At 45.1% G+C, this 22,871-nt stretch overlaps 2 long non-coding RNA genes across 2 annotated transcripts in view; one reads left to right on the top strand and one right to left on the bottom strand.

Moving 5' to 3' along the window:
* Positions 1–684: 684 nt before the first annotated feature.
* The window catches only part of LOC308195274, a 61,623-nt gene continuing 39,436 nt past the window's right edge, over positions 685–22,871 (bottom strand). Inside the window, exons 2-3 of the long non-coding RNA XR_013951385.1 lie at positions 7,556–7,799; positions 685–4,534 (exon numbers count right to left, since the gene is read on the bottom strand). This is a non-coding gene — a long non-coding RNA (uncharacterized lncRNA). The remainder of the gene's footprint in view (positions 4,535–7,555; positions 7,800–22,871) is intronic.
* On the top strand, positions 12,284–17,505 carry LOC308196555. Its single transcript, XR_013952277.1, has 3 exons — positions 12,284–12,447; positions 12,736–12,887; positions 13,743–17,505. It is a non-coding gene; the product is annotated as an uncharacterized lncRNA (long non-coding RNA).

A 22,871-nucleotide genomic window follows, 5' to 3' on the forward strand; every position in this document is an offset into this window, starting at 1 on the left:
ACGTTTGGGCCATGCTTACACTCCCTAAGGCTGACCTGGTGCTTAGGTGCATTCCTCAGTGGTTCTGTCTTTCTCCTTTACCCCCTTCCTGCTGATGCTGAGCACCCAAGGTTTCCTCTCCTCTTGCACAGCCAATGCCTAGCCCACTGCCTGAGTCTGAGCAAGGATGGAGGGGAAATACATGTTAGTATGGGCAACACAGTTGAGTCCCCCTCGAGATATGACCCATTTTCCCCCCTTAACCCTTGCCATAGGCAGTGCTGTAAACCATCTCTACCATGTGTGGAGGAACAGGGACCATTAGCCACCCTCTAAGGAGCATTAGCCATCCTATAGGGAGCAACAGCCACCCTATAGGGAGTATTAGCCATCCTATAGGGAGTATTAACTATCCTACAAGGAGCGTGAGCTCCAAGAGCCTGCAAGGTGTCAGGGCAGAGCAGCTCTGTGCCCAGCTCTGTGCAGAGCTGTCAGGAAAAGAGATTTAACCTCCCTCTGTCCCTGTTTACCCAAAGTAAGAAGATTGCAAGGCTTAGCTAATGTTTGTAAGTGCCTGAGGGTTCTTATATGCTAGGCGCTATGTACATGCAAGTGTATTATAATGCATGTCATAAGTAGAATTAATAAGCCATAATGTATTAATTTATAGGTAGCACGCACTCCTGCATGATGGCCTTTCTAGCTGCTTCTTTACATCTAGCTGCTTTTGTATACAGAAAATGACTCCTGAGTTAAAATCCGGTTAAGAAAAAAGAATATAGTCCATCACTCCTGAATAGTGAGTCAGTAAATATCACTTATATAAGATGAGTCACCAGTAAGAGCTTTGATAAAAACAGGTGTTAGGGAAAGGAGAGACAGATGTGACACACGCACTCATTGCAGAAGCTGTACTTCTCTTTCTGGAAATCTGGCCTTGATTTGGGGCACTTCTATTTTCTGCATGCCCATCTGAAATTCTGGGGATCCCAGCAGCAGCTGGACACAGAACCCGAAGGGGGGACTTTTTACCTCAAAGCTTTGATGAAGAGCAACCTGAGCCCCCAGGAAAGAGCGAGGAGGTCCTCTGCGGCCTTATGTGAAGTCAGGGCACAAGCCCAAAACCTTTTAAGCATTCCTGACCATAGAGGCATCAATGTGTTTTAAATACCTGGAGAAGGGGAAATATGGGCAAAGCAGGCTTGTAATGCAGTAGTGGCTGCACCTGGACCCCTTAAGTGAGGGGTGGCACTGGAGGAAGCCTGTTGCAGCCTGTTACCTGCTGCAGGAAGCAGGCTGGATGCCCTAGGATTTGCCAGTGGCCCAGATTCAGGCAGGTGGTGACGTCCAAGCACGACTTCAAGTGCTGGAGGAGCCTGTGGAGAGCCTGGGGACCTCGCTGGTGCTGACAAAGACAAGTGCACGTGCTTGAAGACCTTCTCCAAGAGAAGCCAAGAGGCCAAGCCGCCAAGACATGAGTGCTCACCCTTGCACTGATGTGTTTTGCATGTGCAATTCACTCCCAAATGCAGAGCTCCTGAGGCTGACCTGCTACCTCTACCCCAGCAATGAGCAAAGAGGATGCAGCAAGGCCAGCTCCAGCTTTTTCTTCGATCTCGGCTTGAAGGCAGGAAAGGGGAATGGTTTCTTTTACCTTTCCAAGGTGCCGCACCTCCGGCACCTCGCCTTCTGCTGCAGAAGCCACCCCAGCCACGTCCCCCCCAGGCATGATCTCAGCAGGGCAATGGGCCAGCAGCTGGGTTTGAACAGAGCAGCCTCGCAAGGGGAGAGGAAAGGTGTGCTTACGTGGAAGGGAATGAATGTTCTCGGGCAGGGGTGGGAGGCAAAGGAATAAAACGCTCTCTTTCTCTCGCTCTGCGTCAAAGAAAGAGAGTAAATAAAATTCCAGCAGCTACAAGCTGGCTACATTATGCTGTCATAATCCAGAAATGAACATTGATTCTGAAGAAGTCGCTTCTTCAAACTTTAACGCAACAATTAAGTATTCCATTGTCATGGCTCAATTAAATGGTATGGCCTGAGAAAATTGGGGATTGTAAAGTGAGGATGGAATGTGCTTTGATCCTCTTTCCAGGGTTATTGTTTCATTAATAAATGAACATGTCATTTGTCTCACCAGAGGGAGCTCCTGCCCTCCAGGCTTTTTCCCTTTTTTGTTCAGGTTTTATAAAGATGAATTTCCAGTGCTCTGAAATACCATGGATTAGTAGTTAAGCCTGACAGCACTTCGGGGAGTAGTGGGCTTAAAGTGCCTCACACAGGTCTCCAAAGCACTTGTTTACTAATAGAGGAAATCAGCGACCGTCTGCAGCTGCTGATATCGCATTACCATTTGGAAAGACAGTAGCTGAGATAACAAATCACACAGTTTTAATAATTACTCCTGCATTCCAGTTTTTTGTTTCCTGCGTAACTGCAAAGGCTGGATTTCTTCCAAATAAACAGATAAAAACAGTATGGAACTTTTATCTTTTAATGATAATGACAACACATCATGTTTCACTAAAAGTTTCCTGCTGAATTTTTTTCTGATTTCTAGAGTTTCAATAAAATGTAATTATACTTTATAATTCCACTCTTTTAATCTTCACTTCAAAAACTATTCACGGTTAGCAAGTTTGCTAGGCATGGAGAGTGGGTGAGAAGCGGGAGTGGACGTCCCCCACATCGGGCTGCTCAGAAATTCTGTCTTGGGGTAAACCTGTCAGGAAACAGCGCAAACCAAGCTGCTTTGCATTCAGATTAATACCTAGTTTAATTTGAATAGAAAATAGCTCCATTTATGTGGTTATTAAGGAAAAGTAGCAAAACCATTTGGCAATGAATGGATGTTTAAGCTAGGATACACTTGCAACCTATGCCTTTATAATTCTTGTTTCTTTTTTCTTCTTCTTTTTTAATCCTGAAGGGGATATACTTTGGTATCAGGATGCTTTCCTATCAAGGCATTAAAACAAAGCAATACCTATAAAATCCAACTGGTTAATATGTAGGGAGTCAGAAAGTTCCCATTACCCCAACACCAAATTAGATTTCAGGGGTTTTGTTCAAGTAAATCTTCACATCTTGTCCTTTGCTCTGTTCAGAGAAATGCCAGCAATTTCATTAAGAACTTCTGCTGCTAAATGATTTCATGGAGTTGTTTAGGAGGGCAGAGAAGAGGAGGAGGAAAGGAATGCCACAATTGTACCTTCCTCTTCCAGCTCAGAAGGGCCAGACTTAAAGGTAAGGTAAACTTTTCTCACAGCTTTTAGTTTGCTTACCATCAGCCCATGTTCCACTGGGTGATTAAAGAAAGCTTTTTTAAAGCATTACTTCAGAATGATCTTAATTGGTGCAAGGTTGAGCCCTTTCTAGGAGGGGAGGGAAAAGGTTGAATAGCCTTTTCAAGTCACATGAAAGTTTCTAGGATGAATGTACGATAATTAGATTAATAAGTAGCTTAATTTATCACAGCTAAGGATTTCAACAGCCACACATTAGAGCAAGAAAAAAAAGATTAGTGTGGTTCCAGTTTGTAAAAAATTGTACTGAAACTTGATTAACCTTAAATACAAAGTGCCTTTCTTTTTGTGTGTAAATTCAGTAGTTAAGGGGGGGGAAAAAACACTAAAATAATCAGAAAAGTCTTGTTCCATTCCTTTGTGTTTGCTGGCTAATGAGAGATATTGGGGCTGTACAAAACAACTTTTCCCTGCGAGGTTATTCTTCCCAGAATGTGGATTTAAATGAAATCTGCAATCCCTGTGCCCGTTGTGGACCCTGAGGATCTGCGAGAGGTGTGAGACAGTACGTACAGGGGTGGAAAATACCTCTAGCATCAGCCTTTTTAATTTTAAAATAAAAGGAAATGAAGCAGCAAGAAAACAGGTGAAATAGATATTCTGTCTGAATGCGAAGTTATATTCACCTTGGTGCTGGCAATGAAAAGGCAACGGCACGGAGCTATGGAAAACAACTGTAGCCAAAGCTAAGGCTGAGTACGCAATTACCAACGCCAATTAGCCGTGCAGGATTCACCCACGCCTCCGAAAGAAGGCATCGCTTGGGTCATGCTCGCTGTTACCAGCCCAAAACCACACGTGGCAGAGGCAGGAGCGAGTCCACCCTGCTCTCCCTGCCACCGTCGCTGCTCCCGATGGGGCCATCTCCTGACGGGCAGCGAGCCCCGCTGTGCTTTTCGCCGTCCCCATCCGCGCCGAGGTCGCTTTTGGCGCTGTCGTTATTTAGCAGAGCTCACGTCAGGTTGCATTAACCCACCCCCCCGGCGGACAAAACTTCCCCCCTGTTTTTTTGGGAAGGCACCGGCAGCGCAGCCAGCAGCACCCGCCGACGGGCCTGGAGGTCAGGGTATGGCTCCTGTCACCGCTCACAGCCGTCGTCACTCGGAGGAGGCCCTGATGCAAGCCCAGCGGTAGCGAGCTGCCTTGCCTCTGTGCTCGTGACTCCCCGCGCTGAATCCCTCTTTGAAACAGGATGATAAGGGGAAGGTTTGTTCCTCCTCTAGGAAACCGCGAATGAAACGACTCGGAGCCTAAAAAAAATAATAAGGCTGTAATGAAACGAGAAAGGAGGACGGCTTCTTTTAATTTTATCTCGCACTTAAGAGATGCCTGTGAGTGCTAATGAAAGGGAGGGAGCGGCGAGTGTAATTACAGCCCAGATAGCGCGTATTGCACGCGCTGTAATGTCTGAAAGGTTAGCTCCAGCAAAGAGAGATCATCCAAATCAAAGTGGCTGAGGGCACTCGTGCATCAGCCTGTTTGATAAGATTGATAACTGCAACCAGTAGCTTAGGAGAATCGATTTCCACCGCCGGAGATCTCCCCGGATGCTCTCATGCTTTCTTCTGTTTATATGAAAGTGAAGCTTTAAAGATGCTTTATCATCTAATGGCAAATATGACACAGAGTTACAAACAGCATCTTTTTTTTTAATCTCAGAATGGAAAATTTAATCGGGGCAGTGATTTGCTTTAATTATGTATATTGAACAAATCTGAAGAGATGAGAAGAAACTTCTTTTGCAGCCCACTGAATCCAAGTGCTTGCCTGTAATCTAAAATGGATATCTAATTATTGTTTAACATTATTTATTTAGGAGGAGTTACGACCTCTAATTTGCCTTTAAATGATTAATTTAGTGTTTAAATAAAGCTCCTTTTATTTAATAATGTTTTCTTTAACCAATCTTCACTAATGTCAATAAACTCTTTGTTTAACCTTCTTAAAGGAAACATTTTCTCAGCTCTGAGACAATTACAAATTGCCAAAACCCATATAGAAGAAAGAGCTAAGTAATTATCTAACACTACTGCGGTGTGCTTAAGAAGAGAATATTCCACACCAGCAACATAAAGCAGGAGAGGGGAAACAAGCTCGTCTGAGCACCGAGCTCCCCACCCATGGGAGCAGAGCACCCTGCTGCTCCCTCACCGTGCAGGACCATGGTGGCGAGCTCAGACAAAGGGCAAGGGACAATCGGTCACTGCCCCGAAGCTCGGCTCCATTGCTCTCAATACAATGTGTCTGCAGAGCTGGGAAGATCACAGGTAGTGCAAATGAAGGAAAGTGGGTGTCCAGGAGGCCAGGCAGTGGCAGGAGGCAAGGAATGGGGGAGAGGAAGGAGACACGGGGCTTCTAGCAGGAGCCAGACGAAACAAAAAAGCCAAGAGTGGGAGAAAGTGGTGAGAAGCCACAAGGAGCAAGGTTACAGAGGGTGCAGAGATTGGAATAAAAGACTAAAATCCAGGGTGTGTGAGAGGTTCTTGGGACCGCAAAAGCATTGAGGTTGTTAGAGGCATCCAGGAGCAGCCTTTCCCACCTCCTGCTCGGGTAGGGAGGCTACAGCAGGCTGCCCAGGACTGCCTCCAGTCTGGTTTTGAAGATCTCCACGGATGGAAACTCCACAACCTCTCTGGGCAGCACGATCCAGTGGTCAACCACCCACATGGCAAATAACTGTTTTCTTACTGATTTTTCTGTGCTCGTGGATGGGATAAGTTCCCAGTCTTTGACTTGTTAGATTACTGACCCAAAAGCTCACTGTGGGACCAAGGAATGTCCCCTGCAAGTGAATGCATGGCAGGCTCACTGTTATAGTGGGAGCACTGCCTGAAGCTGCTCAGGAGCTGTGGGCAGCACTGGGGTGGAAAGCCCTGTCTCTTCCAGGTGTGCTCTGGAGAAATGCCCTGTGTGGGAAAAGAAAGGATGGACAGATGGGCCACAAATTGGGAAGAGGAAAAAAATGCAGAAAACTCTCAAAAGAGAGCAATAAATACTAGGAGAAGCTGTGAGTCCTAGCCAAGCATCAGGAGCAGAGCTACAGGAGGGACTGGAAGAAATGTAGGGCCTTTCCTTAACCACACTGATAATCACCTGGAGCTCAAATGAAGGAGGTCTGAACAAGAGCTATGATAATTTCTAACTTGGGAAACATTCTGCCTAGATTAAAAGGGTCTTCCCATTCAAAGCTGTACTCTTCCTACAGCAAAAGCAGCAGCAAAGCACGGATTTTTCTGTGCAATTACTCCTTCCAGGTCCTGTGAAGATCCCAGGTAGAAGAAGGGGAAGAAGTGCCCAGATCTGAATGGTGAGGGCTGAGCAACAGAGCTGAGGGCAGCATGAAAGCCCCAGCATTGCAGATGTACGTGGAAGAGGGAAAGGAAAATGGCTGTGTAATAAGCATCAGTAGGAGCTCCTGGGATAGAGAAAGGAGAAAGAAAGATTGGGAGGGGAGTCTGGTGATCAAAAGACTGTATCTAAATGGTCCAAGAAGGGAGTTGAGAACAAGATTATCTGTACAATTCTTACTTCAGGGCTCCTGCAAGGTGTACTGGGGCAGGCCCCAGGTCAGGCAGGCCCCAGGCCCCAGGGGTGAGCTCATGGCTCCATACTGGTGGTAATGTGCCCAGAGATGTGTGCTGACACTACTCTGGAGTCCAGGAGGAGCAAAGCTACCTTGGTGGGGCTTGAAGCTCAGCAAGCATTAGGTGTCCATGGCTTCTTGTCCTTTTTCTGCTTTGGGAGAGGGTGGGAGCCTGGGAGCAGTATGATGGCACTGGTTCTCTGCCTGCCAGAGACAAAGGAGTCCCCCGGGGCTGTCAGCACTGCTGCTCCCAGCACCTGAACACACCCTGCAGGTCCCTTCTCTTGCTCAGTTTCTCCCTTCTCTGCTGTAAAATATTCCCCTTTGGTTTCTTCTTTTCTTAACACTGGCAGAAATCTTCTGATTATTTTCTGAAGTTTTAAAGTAAGAGTTTCAAATTGTTTCCCAACAGTATGACCAAGACCTCATCCAAGTTGTAGATGGCTAAAACACATGAAATCTCTAACCCCTGATCCTTAGCTCGTTACAGTACAAACCTAGGTTGATTCACTGGGATTGCAAATTTGCCAGGGATTAGGTAAGAGGAATATCTGTGCTCAGCTTCTTCCTTCTCTTGTCCTGACACTTCTTGTACCCCACCCCTGGAAACTCAGAGCATCTGAGGCCACACAACAACAGAGTCCAGCTGAAGCCATCAACACAACCAGGAATCTCTTTCAACACTCACCCGCACGCTGACCTCCATGTAAGTGATGAGACTGGGGACCCCCGAGCTCCCTCCCAAAGCCAGCAGAGTTGGGTGAGCCGCTGCCTTAGCATCCCCTCGACATTGGGCCAACACATCTGGGACAAAGAAGAGTTGACTCTTGCCTTCAGCTTCGCGCCTGGTTCTCCATGTGGGCTTCTTTTCCCAGTGAATGCTGCTGCACACCAGTCCCGATGTTCAAAGAGGGACAAGGCTCCCACAGCCCCTGTGTGAAAGATGAATGAAAGGACAGTGAGAAACTATGACTCTTAAAATCTTCAGACTATGACCCACCATGAAGTGTTGGCCCTGCCACATAGCAGGAAAGAAAGCATAATCTCAGCTGGGTTAGAGGTAAATGAGCAGATGTGGTTGCCCTCAGGCAGCTTGAGGACACACCATCTCCTTCTGGACATGGTGTGTTAAAGACAGACCTTCTTTAAAATAACTATTTACCTTCAGGCCGCTAACTCTGTGAACAGCCAGCTGCTCAAGAAATGCCTGGTTGAATGGAGGTCAAGAAGTGCCTGGTTAAAAGGTCCTGCCCCAACTTCCATGCAGCACGGCCAAATCCCTTGGGACTTCCTTGGTAGCACGACATACAGAGCTGACCTGCAGTACTCATTCCTCCACTTGAGTCCTCCTGGTTTTAGAGACAGCATGGCTTGCCCCAATTGACATGGGAGGAATTTTCCCAAGAAACACCCAAAAACGTCTGCTGTGATGTAAAGAAAGCAAGTCATCTCTGCCAGCCTATGTACAGTCATCAAATAGAGATGGGATGCATCCAACCTTTTATTATTATTATTTAAAAACCAAGGCATTGTGCCTTCTTTTTTAATTTCAAAGAGTTTAGAATAAAGCAAAAGATTCCCTGCACCAACCACCTCTTTGCACAGCACTTTCAGCTGCTGGAGAGCATCACTAACCTGAACTAAGTGAAAACTTACAAATGAAAATAAATTATAAACTGCCGGTTAGCAAAGAACTTACTTTGCTTTTTCCCTGCTGCTTGCTTTTCATCAGCCCTGCAGAATTCCCCCGGTTTGCAGCGCAGGCCAGTATTACCCCCCTACAGGAATGGGTGATATTGTTTGATGAATGAATAAAATATCAGGTCAAAAGTGTCTTGTTTTTCTGTATCTTCATTATCTCCTACATCCTCCTGAACTAGTGTGTAGCTTGTGTCTGGGATGGTGTTTTTCCTTACTGGTTATTCACTGTTTGGCTTGTACGAGCAGCTACTACCTGGGAGCCCTGGCCATAGGTTAAGGTTGAAGTTGTTTGACCTTGTGCAAACATCAAATAGAAAAAAATACTCCAGCATGAGTTCAGAGTTTTGCCACATTTTGTTTTTCCCTGAGCATCTTTCCTTGCTGGACCTTTCATACAAATGTTAAATCTGAAGCAGGGAATGGTTCAGTTGAGAAAACATATTTTTTCCCTTTTTTCCTTTCATCTTACATCATTATTTAAAGTAACAACATTATGATTTTTGCTGTGGGGCTGCAAATTGATGTAGATTATGGTAGTCAACTTCTACAGTAAAACGCAGAACCTGTAGCTTTTTTTTGGGGGGGAGCCAATTCTGGCAATGGGAGAGGAAGATTTGGTAGAATATTTTTTAATAGATGGCCCTTCTAAAGATGAGCAAGATGCCTTAAGAATTGTAACCACTCTCACTAGAAGAGGTGTACAAGCATCCTTTGTTTCAAACCCCGATTTATTCTCTCCTTTTCCTGTGGAGGCAGGTAATCTCAGATTATTTACCAGCATCTCATTTCCACCTCACAAAAACAACCCTCAGAGACAGAAAAAAATACTCTCCGTGATGCTGTTTTTGTTTTGCATGTGTTTATTTTCATCTTAACATTAATTGCCCCATAACGTCTGCTTGGTTTTATCAATTAGCTTTTGCAGTGGGAAAATATTTTAGCGCCTAATACATCGTAATGATTTTTTTCCCTATTTGCCGAGGGGGTTATTAATAAATGTCCCCACTGGGGTTAGAACTCTGGTGCTCTGGTGTTTGCTTTAGGGGAAATGAGGGATTGGAGGAAAATCCTAACCAAACGGAGCTGTAATTAGAGGGAAAGCAGCTGCAATTAGAACTATATGTTAGACTACACCCACTGCACGTGGGGACAAACCTCCCCTTGACTCAGGCAGGGGTGGCAGCAGAAGCTCTGCCGTGGCAGAAAGGGGAAGGCTGTGGGTTTTCCTTCACTCCCAGATGTTTCACCGAAGACTCAAACCGTGCACTCAGCATATTCTCTCCAAGGAAGGCTTTTTCAGTGGAGGAAATCTGGCCTGGCAAAAACCAACGGCAGACTCCTCCGGGCTGGGATTTCACCCTGATCCCTCGCTCCTCGCTATTTATTTAGCCTGAACCGCTGCCACCAGCGCTGCTGGACTCTCTGGTGAGCTGCCAGCGGAGCAGGTCCTTCAAACGCCGCAGCTCGGTGCCCATCAGACACTCGCGTGATTCCCTGCCGAGCCCTCTCCTGCGGCTGCAGGTACTCCGGGGCTGGATGGGGAAGCCTGGAAGACCTCATTCTCCTCCCTGCTGCCTCAACGGGCTTTGTTCACCGAAACGAGGACCAGACGCCGCTGTCCCTTTGGCTTTTCTGGCTGTTACGAATCTACATTCATCATCGCCGGGAAATGAAGCAGCTAACAGGCTGTCCTAGCAAAATCCAATCTTGTCATAAGATACGGGTTTCTGGAAAGCCAAACTGGAAGAAGTTGTGCAGCCTGAGGGGAATTCAGGCTGAGCTAAAATATCCGCGCTTGATTTTATCAATTAGCCAAACAACACTTTTAACATTAACCACTTTCATATACCAAGGACACATACGGAATAAAAAAATGCAACAGATGTGCAATGTTGCTTAATATGGCTTTTAGCCTAATTCATCTCATTGCAGAAATCTGTAATTCTCATGGTTTGGTTTCTGAACACCAGCTACTGTTGTAACCTGTTGTCCTTCCCTGATTTTTTTTTTGTAAAAAAAAAAACCACCAAAACAATTACTATTATAGCACTATTAGCTTTAAGGATTTACAGCTTTACTTCTTTCACAGCAGAGCTCAGAAATAATATAATTTGCTCTGGGAAAACCTGGCCACGTCCTTACAAACCTCTATAGGGCACCTTGTTTTGGGGCTCTCTATAGGTGCTCCAGATAGCTATTTGTAGGAAAAGGGTTGCTGCCAGCATCAGCTGGCTGGCTATGGAGAACCATGTTTGAGTGAAGCCTCCATCCCATCACACCCTCAGAAATTAGCAGTGAGGTGCAAGGACTTGCCACTCTCCCTTCTTCCACCACCTACATGGGATAGAGGAGGATTTTAGTCCATCAGCAAGCTGCATCTACAAGAAAGAAGATCTTGCCAAGCCCCCAAAAGATGCAAGCTCATCCCTGCAGCTGTTTGAGCACCCGAAAAGTCACCTAGGAGAGGATGGGGCAGGTTGTTCCCTCTGAACAGGGACAGCAGCTCCTCCAGACCCTGAATCTCTGTGTTTTGACCAGAAGGAGAGCTCTGGTGGACCTTGGGACTACCAGTTTTCCAGCGTGGTAGAACAGAATGAGTAATCTAGAGATTCTTTGTGTTGCAAAACTCTCTGAGAACCTCAGTGTGACTCCGCAAGGGACAGCCCTTCCTGGCCAAACATCTTCTCTAGACAGTCCCTGAGACTGTGAGGGAGAAGTTGGCATCACCACCAGCATTTCTGAAGCAAGGAGAGCTGACCCTTTACAAATGTGTGTCGTTCATGCCCTACTGCTCTTCCTAGCAAAAGCATCTAGGCTTTGCACAGAGGAGGTGGGAACAAAACCACAGGAACAGCTCAGCGCCTTTTGCTATAAAGCAAAATTTTCTGTCCTCACAAAAGCAAAGACGATGTTTCTACCGATTTCACAAGGGCTCGGGCTCTGCTTGTATCTACTCTGATCCTTGGCCAGGCATTCACCACAACTAAGTATTTATTCAAAAGCAGAACCTTTCTGAATTACTGTGAAACTGCTCATTCTTAAGACATCTGACCATTTGGTTTCTTTTATTCCCTCCTTAACCTTTATGTGCATATGCAATCACATCTCCCCACGTATACCTCAATCACACACACATTATGTGCACCCTCTGTACGAGTATTACAGATCTTTAACACTCAGAAAAAAGCTTATTATTTATTTGAAATGTTGTTTTAAAGGAATATGCATTATACTAGGGAAGTAATGGCATATGTCTATGCATACACACCAACAGAAACACGTGTATTAGCAGATCTATCTATAGCATATAGACACACACACAAGACAAACTTGAGATGCTCGTTAGCTAAACACAGAGGTCAGTGCTGCACCCTTTCCTCCCTGTGCTTAGGGGTGTAAAATACAGCCCTGGCTTTTAGAGCCACTTGTATTATCCCAACAGCACCCGAAACAGCACTACCTTGTGTGCCTCTGCTTTGACACAGACGTTAATTTTCACTTGCAGCTGTGGCAATTAGAAAGTGTACTTAATAGAGTGTCATGTTAATTGTTGCAGAGTTAACCAATTTCTCCATTTAATTGTCAATTGATTAACCTATTGAAATGGTAAGTGACTCAGTTTCCTTCCAGAACAAACAGCAGCCACATATTGTAGCTTCATCCAGCTGGAGGGGGTACTCTGTGATTTGCTCAGACTCAATGTGCTGGTATTTTTCTACACCTCCCTGAGCTTTTAATTAGATGAACCAATTTTACATGTATTTGTCTGCTGGAAAGGTTATCTGTGCTGGAGCTGACCTGCAGAGACAAGGTTGAGCCTAGCGGTCTTAATAGAAAAGGTTTTCAGCTATGACTGCTGTACTTGATTGCATTGTAATGGTAATTAACTTGAGACTTTGCCTCCCTCAATGTTTTTTTGTAGCTTTAACTATGCAATGAGATGTTTCCTCTGTCATATATATGCACTTATTAAGCTCTCATTGGATTCTAATATGCATGCAAATAGTCAAGAGTTTCTTAAGGCTAACACTACGCTATGTAGATTGTAGTGCCATTAAGTCACTACAAAGATGTAGCCTGCAGCAAACTTATAAGACTTTTTTTTTTTCCTGTGAGTATATGCGAGGGCTTGATTTTTCATTTTTTTTGCTTTCCTTAAACCTAAAGGAGGAAGAATTCCCTCTACGTACTTCTGTTCCTTTTTATCTGGAGGATACTCCATGCAAGAGCACATTTTAATGCTGTTTCCTTCCAGAACGAGCCTAAAACTGTGCTCTAAAAGGAAGATTGCGACATTCTTAATTCAGTTTTTCAAGTCGGTTTGTAATCCATCCCCACCCCTACTCCTTTCTCCGCGCGGCTCGTTTGAAAGCCCTCGGTATCTCCTGTGTTTCTGCATGTTCTTTTACAGTACGGCACTGTCATTTAATTACGAGACAATCCACCACAACTGAGCAAGCATTTTCATCATTGATAATGTTGGTAGCAGGCAACTGAGACAAAATGATTACAAACCTATGTTGCGCTCAATAGTCCTTTAGAGGATTTCTCTCTTAATAGCACTGGCTCATTCATGTTTGGTTCAGTACATTTGTTCTTTAAAAAAGGCATAGATTAGAAGAGTTTCAGGGTAGGTTAATAACTCAACTGAAAATGGCTGCTTGCATTGTCAAAGTCTGTTCCTGCAGTTGCCTGGTGCTTTCTTCAGTTCTTCCACACTGCAGCTTTGGCCCAGTTGGTAAACAGCTTAAGTCCAGACATCTTTTCATTCTCTGCGCAGAGGATTGAAATAAAAATGCATATAAGTGGCGACTGACTGGCGCTGGCCTGACAATAGCCTGTAACATTATGCAAGGGTATTTACATAGGAATAAGGCCTTGGTAAAGAAGACAGGGGCAATTAATGACTAGGGCCACACATATAAGGAAAGTTTGTCCAATCCTTTCTTCAATAAAGATCTTTTGTAAAGTGCTATGGAAACTCATGGAGGCCCCCAAACAGATTAGGAGAGGGACTTTTGTGGTGTGGGTGTTTTTCCTTTTTTTTTTTTTTTTTTTAAACCTGAAGTTAAAAGGGCCAAATTTTGTAAAGGTAAAACGTAATTCTTCTGCAGTTTAGAATTTTTTCCATTGTAATCCCCTCACACTTCCCCCCCCCCTTTTTTTTTCCACAGGAATTGGTTTCGTGCGGTTACATTCATAGGAAAAAGCGTGGAAAAAAAAAGAAAGAAAGGGAACGGTGTGCCTCGGCTGGGGAGCGTGGTGGAGGCAGACGGCTCGGAAGAGACCTGTCGCAACGCTTGACTCCTTCTGCTCGTGCAGGTTTGGCACTTAAGCTAATTTGTAAGCATTTAGGGCCGGACTCTGATCTCCCTCCTGCCACAGCCGCTCCACAGAGGCTGGCGAGCGCTTCCCGGCAGACGTGAGGTGGGGAACCCTGCCGGCTGGATTTGGCCCCGTCTCCGCTGTTTTGTGCTGCTGGGTGTGGGTGTAATTCTGACAAAGCGAGGTGCCGAAGGTGGAGCATCTTCAGCAGTGGCACTGCACAGCCACAGGGATTAACCCCAAGGCCTCATCCTGCCAGACGGGATGCTCTCCCCGAGGCTGGCAGGCAGGGGAGGGCTTTCAGTACTTTCCTGTGCCTCCTGCAGGGCTCAGCTTGAGGCTTGCAGACACCAACAATGAGCCCATTTCCCTGGAGACACCAGCCCATGTCCCTCCAGGGCAAAGCTGGCACAAAAGCCGCAGCTGATGGTGCCTCGCCAGGGACATGAGTGGCTGTGTTGGCACATTGTGGAGCATTGTGGACACCCATTGTTGGGTCTGAAGCCGTCGTGGCAGGCCAGCTGATGGGGCAGAGCTCCTGGGAACCTCTTCATCGATGCTGTGCCATCCTTTGGGGTCTCCTTTCCTTCTCAAGAACTCCAAGCTGCTGCCCTCTACATCTCACCTGCCCCCCTGTAGACCTTCTTTTCCTTGGTGGTCATGGCACATCTGTTGATGGCAGTTTGAGTACGCCCACACCGGTTGAGCAGTTTCACTTCCAGGATCACACATTGGTGTTCAAAGACTTTACCCTTATTGTGATGACTGATGGAGGACCCCCTGGTTGGGCTGATGCTGAAACATTTTAAACGTGTTCTCCAGAAAGCTGTAGGTTTCTATCATGAAAGTAGAGCAGGGATCCTGCTCTTAAACCCATCGCATATGTTCAAGAAATCAAACATTTGGTGGACATCAGTGAGGAAAGCCCCAGTGATGACTCTGCCAAGTTTTAAGCTGTCTATTGATCTACTCACTGAATGCTTTTCCTCTTAGAGATTTTTTATAGCAGAATATAACTCAAAGAAGAGAAAAGTGCACTTCCTGGGAGCCCGTCATGTCGCTTTCTTAAATCAAAATGATTTATAAGATCAACTCTTCCATGGGAATTAATTCCTATAACACTTGCTGGACATTGAAGAGGGGGGAACAAATGTTAATAACACAAGTGTGTGATTCCTATGAGAGAAGTGTGCATGAAACAGAGGATGTGAATCTGCTTCAGCCCCAGAAAGCTACAGAAATCAATGCTTCATTCAAGGCTATTGATCAGTACTAAATTAATTAGACTTCAAGGCTTATGGCAGTTGATAAGACAACTTGTTAATTTAGTCAATGATAGTGTTTTCCCTAAAGCAGCAAATACCCTCTTTCTCAGAAAAGACATTTCTAGCACTTGCTACCCGACTTTCCCCCCTCCCCCTTTTATTAAAAAAAAAAAAATCACTTTACATTTAAATTAAGATAAGAATTGGACGGGGGAGATACTTCCATTTACCCCTATTTGCCTTCTTTTGCTCTAACGTAGGAGCAGGGTGTTGATAACATCTGATGTAATTTAATAGGACGGCAGCATAACATTTAGCTTCTTCGACCCCGGCCCATTGACAGCGATGTTCATTTGGGAAAGCTGCTGGGGGGAGGAGGAGGAGGAGGGAGCAGACCCACTTTTTTCTAACCGCGTTTTTAAAATGGCAAGCCCAGGGCTTCTGCTTCCCAGGCAAGAAGGATGCTTGTTGCTGCTGACAAAGGCACGGGCACTGCCGGTGCTGCAAGCCGTGAATGCGACGAAGGTATCCCAGAATACCCCGGACACCGGGCCGTACTTCCTGCTGGCTGGGAAGGACAAAAGGACAAAGCCGAAGGAGTGCCGGGGTCCCACCACCAGCTCTTGGAGGCACCAGTCTGCCACCAGCAGCACTCCAACCCTCGGAGAATGCTAATAAGCCACTGAAGAGCTCGGCTTTCCTGCCATAATTCTATAGCGCCGTCGAGGACCCCATAGTGTTCACTAAATAAAGACAACTAATTGAGAATTTTTTGCACATTTTGCTCAGTGGACTTGTTGTTCAGGCAGTTTGTTGGGGAGAATGTCCCCCTACTGACAACAGGGGCCGATTGTTTTGGCAGCCGCCGGGTTAGCGCGAGTTCCTGGCTCTGAGGCTGACTTTCCAAGTATGACAAAAATGTTTAATTTTGCATTTTTTTTTTTTTAATTATGTGGCTGGGAATTATTTTGGCTTCATGGAGAATAGGCTGTCCGGTGTTCATGTTTATAAAAAAAAATTGCTGGCAGAATTTCTCAGAATGAAACCTTTGGTCTTTCTTTCTCTTTTCCCCCCTCACTCTCTCTTTTTTCCCCCCTCTCTCTCTCCTTTTTTTTTTTTTTTAAACTGTATTTTCTGTGGTGAGGCCTACATTTTTGTGTCTGCAGGTGACACTTTGATTGAAACTAAAATTAATAAATCAGCTGAAAAGCTCACACCTACAGCTCACAGCAGGGCCTTGAAAACACGGTTATAAAGGGAGCTTTATGCCCTTGTGTAAAGAAGGAATAAATTACAGAAGCACTTGTTGCCCTTGGACTCAATTTTGCTTTGCAGCCTGGTATCTTATTTTTGGAGCTTATTGTTAATCAACAGGTTCCTTGTAGGTTTAGCAGGTGACTTTGCTATTAATCTCCTATTTGACCGCTATAGCATATTAATGAGGTAGGCTTCTGGATGTGGCTATGTCTCCAGCACGAGGAATTAGTTTAAAAGGTGCACTCTTTACTCAATTGCCCACAGTTAACGATGCTGCAGCCCAAATGCAAAGTAGCATTTTCTACAGCTTGTGTAGCATTAAGAGTGTTTTACTAACATTATGTTCCTCACTGTGCTTTTCTTCTGTTGTATACTTATTTCTTCTCCATGGAGGGCTATTATCAGGCTTACTGGTCCTTCCTTCTCTTTATGTTTTTGGGGGCTTTCTTCATTTTGTATTCCCCTAACAAAATAAAGAAATTATATATAAATGACAAAATGATATCCTTCCTTATTAATGTGCACCTTGGTTTTAATTAAACAATTTTGGAGTGCTTTGGAGGTAACGCTGGATTTAAATGAAATACTCAGCTCAACATTTCTCTTCAAAACTAGCTTAATAAATATCATTATAAAGTGCAGGAATTCAACCAGCCCCATTTCACCTTGTATTTTGGGTCTGATTTAAGCTTGGAGTGAGGATACCTATAGGGGTAGTTTAAGAACATAAAGAAAAGCCGAGGATTTAAGTCTTAAATTTGTAATTACAAGGATCTGCCGAAATACATAATATTATGAGTCGGGCTACAAAACACCCTGGTGGAAACAACAGCTTTGTTGTAATACAGTAATTTCCACATTCCAAGGAACGTGCTCTGCCACAGACGGTTATTACCGGTGTTCCCTTTCATAACTTTCAGACGTGTGGTCTACCTCCCAAACAGACACATTTTCCTATTTAAATCAGCACTGCCAGGCTTATGCATGCAGATTCCCAGCATTTTTTTTTTAACAAGGACTCTTACACGCAACTGCATATTTGTGTCAGGTTAGATGTCAGCCTGGAGTTTTAGCCTGAACCGTAAATCTGTCTTTTATAGATTAAAGTCAAAGTTATCCAGTTACTTTAGCTTGGTATTTCGGTATTCCTTTTCTTTCTTCTTTTTTAATTGGGGTGTATATGTTTAAAAATAATGGGAGGAGAAACAAAATCTGCCAGTGAGTGTATTTAAGAGCAAGCAGTGCAGGTATTGCTTACACCTTTACCACAGCAGCAGGGGCAGGGTGCTGCTCCCCTCTGCCTCTCACAAAAGCACCTGTGGAAGGAGATATGCAGCCCACACTCCAAGTCACATTAAAATTCATATTTAATTTTTCAGTAATTAATGTCAATTTACACGGAAGCCTTTGCAGTGGGGTCTATGCCTCCCTGAAATGCTGCACTGGATTGAAGCATCCCAGGGGCAGCCAGACATCACTAGAGGCTTTGGGGAAAAGTCTGGGGGGACAAATTATGGGGGGACCATGAAGTTCATCTGCAGACCTTGCCTTGGAGCAGGTAGGATGACCGATCAGGGTGCAATAGCCAGAAACATGCTCACCAGCCTGGATGTGCCCCAGAGGCACTCCCAAGGCAGGGCGCATCCAGCTCCAGCCATCCTTCCATGTGTCCCCAGGCAGAGTGACGCTGCGGGACATCCATAACCCAACCGCCTCACTCCTTAAAGCCAGCGTGGGATCTTCCCTACCTCAGGCCAACTATTTCACAAACCTCGCTTGGAAGGAAAAAAAAAAATGTTTTTCATCTCTAAAAATTTACACAAAAACAGCCACTGACTTTAGTTTTCTTCACACTTTTTTTTTTTTTTTTTAAGGGATGGATCACCATTAAAACTATTTTTTGGAGGTTTTTTAGAGATTTTGCAATGCAGTCCTGTTTACCAGGGTTCAAGGAAGAGTGATTTTTTTTTACTGCTCAGGCACAGACCCTATAAATCAGAATTTTTCATTAAAACACTGGCAAGCCCTTCACTGAAGTGGTGTGAGCAGGGGCTGCTCTAATGCCTATTTCTAAGCAGGAACAGTTAATGTAACACTGTTTGGGAGCCCTTCCCCTCCCCAGCCCCCATCTCCCCCAACTACTTACAGCACAAGGAGGTTTGAGCTTATTTTGTCTTTTCACAACTTAGCAAGATCAGACACATTTCTGCAATGCATATGCAGATTTTACCTCTTGTTACTTTCTCTAATGAGCTTTCACTTAATCAATTTGACAGTAGCCTTTCTTCCTTTTTGCTTCGCATCCACTAGGAAAGTATTCAGGAAAAAGTGTTAACAGTTTCAAGGGGTATTAGCAAAATGAAATGGTGGCACAGCCAAATTTAGGAAGATCGCAAGAGTGTTTTACGGAAGGAAAAAAAAAAAGTTAAAACCAGGGATGTGGATTTAACAAGAATGTTTGTCTAGGAAATGAGCAGGACTGCAGACATCGCTCTTATTTCCCTGCAAATAATTTTAAAAGATGGTAGTAATGAAGAGGAAAATCCTGATTTTATGTAATTGTGTGGTTATAGAAATGAGCACTTTCTCTGATAATAGGTAACCCTCATGAAAATAAAAATACCCTCTGTAATGAGCCATTGGGTGGTGGCCCTAGCTACAGCCAGCCATCAGGACAGGGATGCTGGAGGTCCCTGTGACCTGCAAAGCCCTGGAAGGGATCTGGGGAGCCCCATGCATCATACACAGACGGGTTATCAAAGCCAGTTGGGTATTTGATCCCATGTGGGCCGGGCTGGAGGGCAATTTGGGGCAGAAACCCCTCTGAGGGGTGTCGGGGTGGGATGGGAGGGAGGCAGCAGGGGTGCCTGGGGACCAGCGCTGCCTGGGATGGCAGGGGGATGCTGCACCCTGGTGTCAGCAGGGGGTGAGAAGCGAAACCAAGCTGGGGAATCGCCCCCAGGGTGGAAATGTTGGAGCTGGGTGAGTCAGTGCTTACACACTCAATGTCAGCACTAAGCTGTGTCATCGCTGAGGACATCTCTTAGGCATTAAATTCATAATAGCGGGGTGACCAAGGACTGCTGACACATCCTTACGCATCCTCGCTAACAAGGAGTGTGAAGCTTTAGCCAGGGCTTTCAGAGTCACAGCTTGCATGGGCAGAAGGAAAGGTTCATGGGCAAGTGGTTTGGAGCTCCCTGCCATTAATGAGCCCCCTGCAGCCTGCTGGCCAGGTCTGGTTGTCCAAGGAATGTCCAGAGCCCAGTTCCTGCTAACCAGTCCCTTCATGTGGCACCACCAAGTCACTGGAGAAATGCCAGCCCGAGGGATCGCAGCCCAGCTCGTGGGATCAGGCCACATGCAGGGAGTGGGACTGCACCTAAGGAAAAGGTTTTCCTTTGTTTTCATGGGAGATTGGTGTCCTATGTGATGGAAGGTGCAGCCTTCATTCATGGGCTTCCATCCCTGGGTACTGACAACACTGGTGCTCCTCGGCTGAAAAACTCACCCCAAATCATCACTGAGATGGACAAAGAAATATAAAATAGTATTGCCGTGTGGAAAATCTCATTTGAACTGAAAATAAAATCTACATTAGATTTGAATTAATCTTAGCAGGGAATTAAACCTCATGGGAAGTCCTTTGCTGAACAGAGCCACGGTTATGTGATATAACTTCCCAGGTGTGAGCTATGGTCGTGGCTGGGGGACATGTCTAAGGACATGAGGGACCTGATCCTGCTTCTCATGGTGGCACAGGTCTCCTGAACAACCTCAGATGAGTCTCTTAGCATCCCTTCCTCACCTGAAAATAAAGACAACGGGGTTTTCCTGCCCTGCTGAGATGCACAATCAAATGTGGAAACAGTGATATGGTCTGGTTCTACAAAAATGGGAGCTGCAGAGGTGCCTGAGACATTGTCTGGAAATACCAAAAGGGAGCTTGTGTTGGGTGTGATGTCTGAAACCAGTGAGATATGAAAGGACAGCGCCTACATTTGTTCTCTGCAAGCAGCCCTCTCCCTCTAGCTGATGTTCTGGTTCTGTTCTCAGATGGACTCCTCCCTGCACTCCCAAGGCACAAAAAGACCTCTTTTCCACCCAACAGCAACCAGCTCCACCATGAGACAAGTGACTACCAAATCCAGAAAAATGTGAATTTCCCACCCCGTGAGACAAAGCTGCTATCACCACTTTGAGAGGAAACCATCACAAAAATGTGGCTGCCATCAGCTGACACTGAATCTACTTTTCAACATCATTGCATGCAAACTGTTGAATTATGGCCCAATAAATGCTCCAAGTGCCTGCTTCAGTAAGCAGAGTGCTAATGGCACTGCTCTTCCATATTTTGATGTTGTTTTGCCTGGTTATAAGCTACGGGTGGTGTTCAGACGTGTCCTTATGGGAAGGAACAACACAGCCTCGTGGAGCTCAACCTTGCTCGACCACAGAGCCAAGGGAGACACACGGAGCCCAGAGAGGCTTTAGCTGGGCTTTGCTTCCCTGGCACTGCTTCCATCCTGAAACAGGGCTCCTCGCTGCTGTGGAGTCAGAGTATCTGCTCCAACATGACTTTTCCAAAATCACCTCTTTCGCATTTTTTATTATTTTCTTATTTTTAGGCCAGGGTCCAAAACCTTTAAATCAGAGGCAATTTTGTTTTCCTAGCTGTCAGCAATATTTTGGCTATTTTAAGAATGTAGGACAGGGTTAAGGATTAGTACCAGCATTTCTTTTCTGTGTATCAGAGCTGCTTAGCAGTAATTAATTAGGACATTGGGTTTTGTACTCTTGGTTCAGGTCATTTGCCTATGAGCAGCTCAAGCCTTTTACAAAGGCACGCTGCATATGTTTCTGGGTACCTTTTTGAGAGAAGATTTAAATTGGCCAGATGAATAATACTTTGCTACAAGTGTTTTGCCCTAGGCAAAAAAGGTTTTCTTCATATTATCATTGCCCGGAGCTGGAATCCTCAAGCTTGATGTGACTGGTGTTATACTGTCACATGGCAATGATGTAAGAACAGGAGCTCTCTGTGTCAGACAAATCTGGATTTAGGGGAATTATAGCAGATGTTGCAAAATGGCAACAGTTTAGCAAGTTCCTTTCATCCCACAGTTGGGAGGCAGGTCCACAAAGTACCCCCAGACAGCGAAGAATGTTATCTTTGATCCCTTTCACTCCAGGGCAAGGAGGCTCCACCCATCAAGGGATGCAGCGGGGCTGGAAATGAAAATAAATTTACAGTAGCTGTTTGTTTTGCAATATGGAAATCGGCCATTATTTATTCATGCTGTTTGCCCAGACATGTATAAAAGATTTTATCGGGGGTACCGTGTATTGTGCGCTATAAACAGATTAGGGCATTCAATATTAAGATTAATGGCACGGAAAAACACTTGGAAATTCATGCACGGTTAGATTATGAGACTTACAGATCCTCTCCGCCACATGTACATGCACAGCATCACAGTCATATCTTCGTGCCAAGGAAATGATTTTATAAAAGCAAAAGTTCTGTATTACATTATCCAACAATTAGGATTTTTTAGTATAGATTAATGGAAGAAACTGGAGATGCCTCTATTTATCTGCTCCTCCTTCGTTGTGTAAACAACTCATTTACACCTATGCACAAACCCCAACACATGATGACGGCGTGACAGACCCAGTTGATGACCCTGTTGAGTAAGCACCGCCTGAAGTGAACAAAATGTGCCAGTGGAGGATGAATGGTAATTCTTTTCAGGAGTTTAAATCTGATTGGAATTTGGTCTGAATTTGCAAGATTTTTCCTAAATCGGCCAGCTCATTAAAAAAAAAAAAAAAATCTATTTGGTGACAGGTACAAAACCACCCCAGCTTTTGATTAGGTTTTAAATAAAAAAATTAAAATAAAAAATCCTTCTTACCACTTGACAGCAGCAAAGGCTCAGCCATGTATGGCACGGACGCTGCTCATACCCCTCCGATGGAGCACAGCCTCCTGCCCAACATGCTCATGGCCACAGGATGCTACCCAAAGCCACCTCACCCCCACATCTTCAAGCAGTCCTTTCCCGTTCCTACCTCCATTCAGGAGCTGAAATGGTGGGTTTCCAGCACATGCGTGGCAGCAAGTGTTTTGTACTGAGGTTTCCCTTGCCTGAACATGTAATAATCGTTTTTAAAGAGTAGGATTCCAGGTGGACTCATTCAGGAAGGTATTTGAGGGCATGCTTTGAGTATTGGAGTTCCGTCACTGTGCATCAGGTCACATACAAGTTTAAAATGTGCCTATCCTTTCATTTCTGCATGAACTCTTGTCTAGCCCTGCTTATGGAGCACTCTGCCTCACCCACACAGGAGGAACAGTGGAGAAGACAGTGTCAGTCTTCTGATGAACCATTTCCATGAGTGCCTGCGGTTCTGTGGCTCCCCAACATGTGAGATGTGAGTAGGACCAAGCTG

This window comes from Anser brachyrhynchus (genome assembly GCF_964034855.1).
Source record: "Anser brachyrhynchus genome assembly, chromosome: 5".
Taxonomy (NCBI): Eukaryota; Metazoa; Chordata; class Aves; order Anseriformes; family Anatidae; genus Anser; species Anser brachyrhynchus.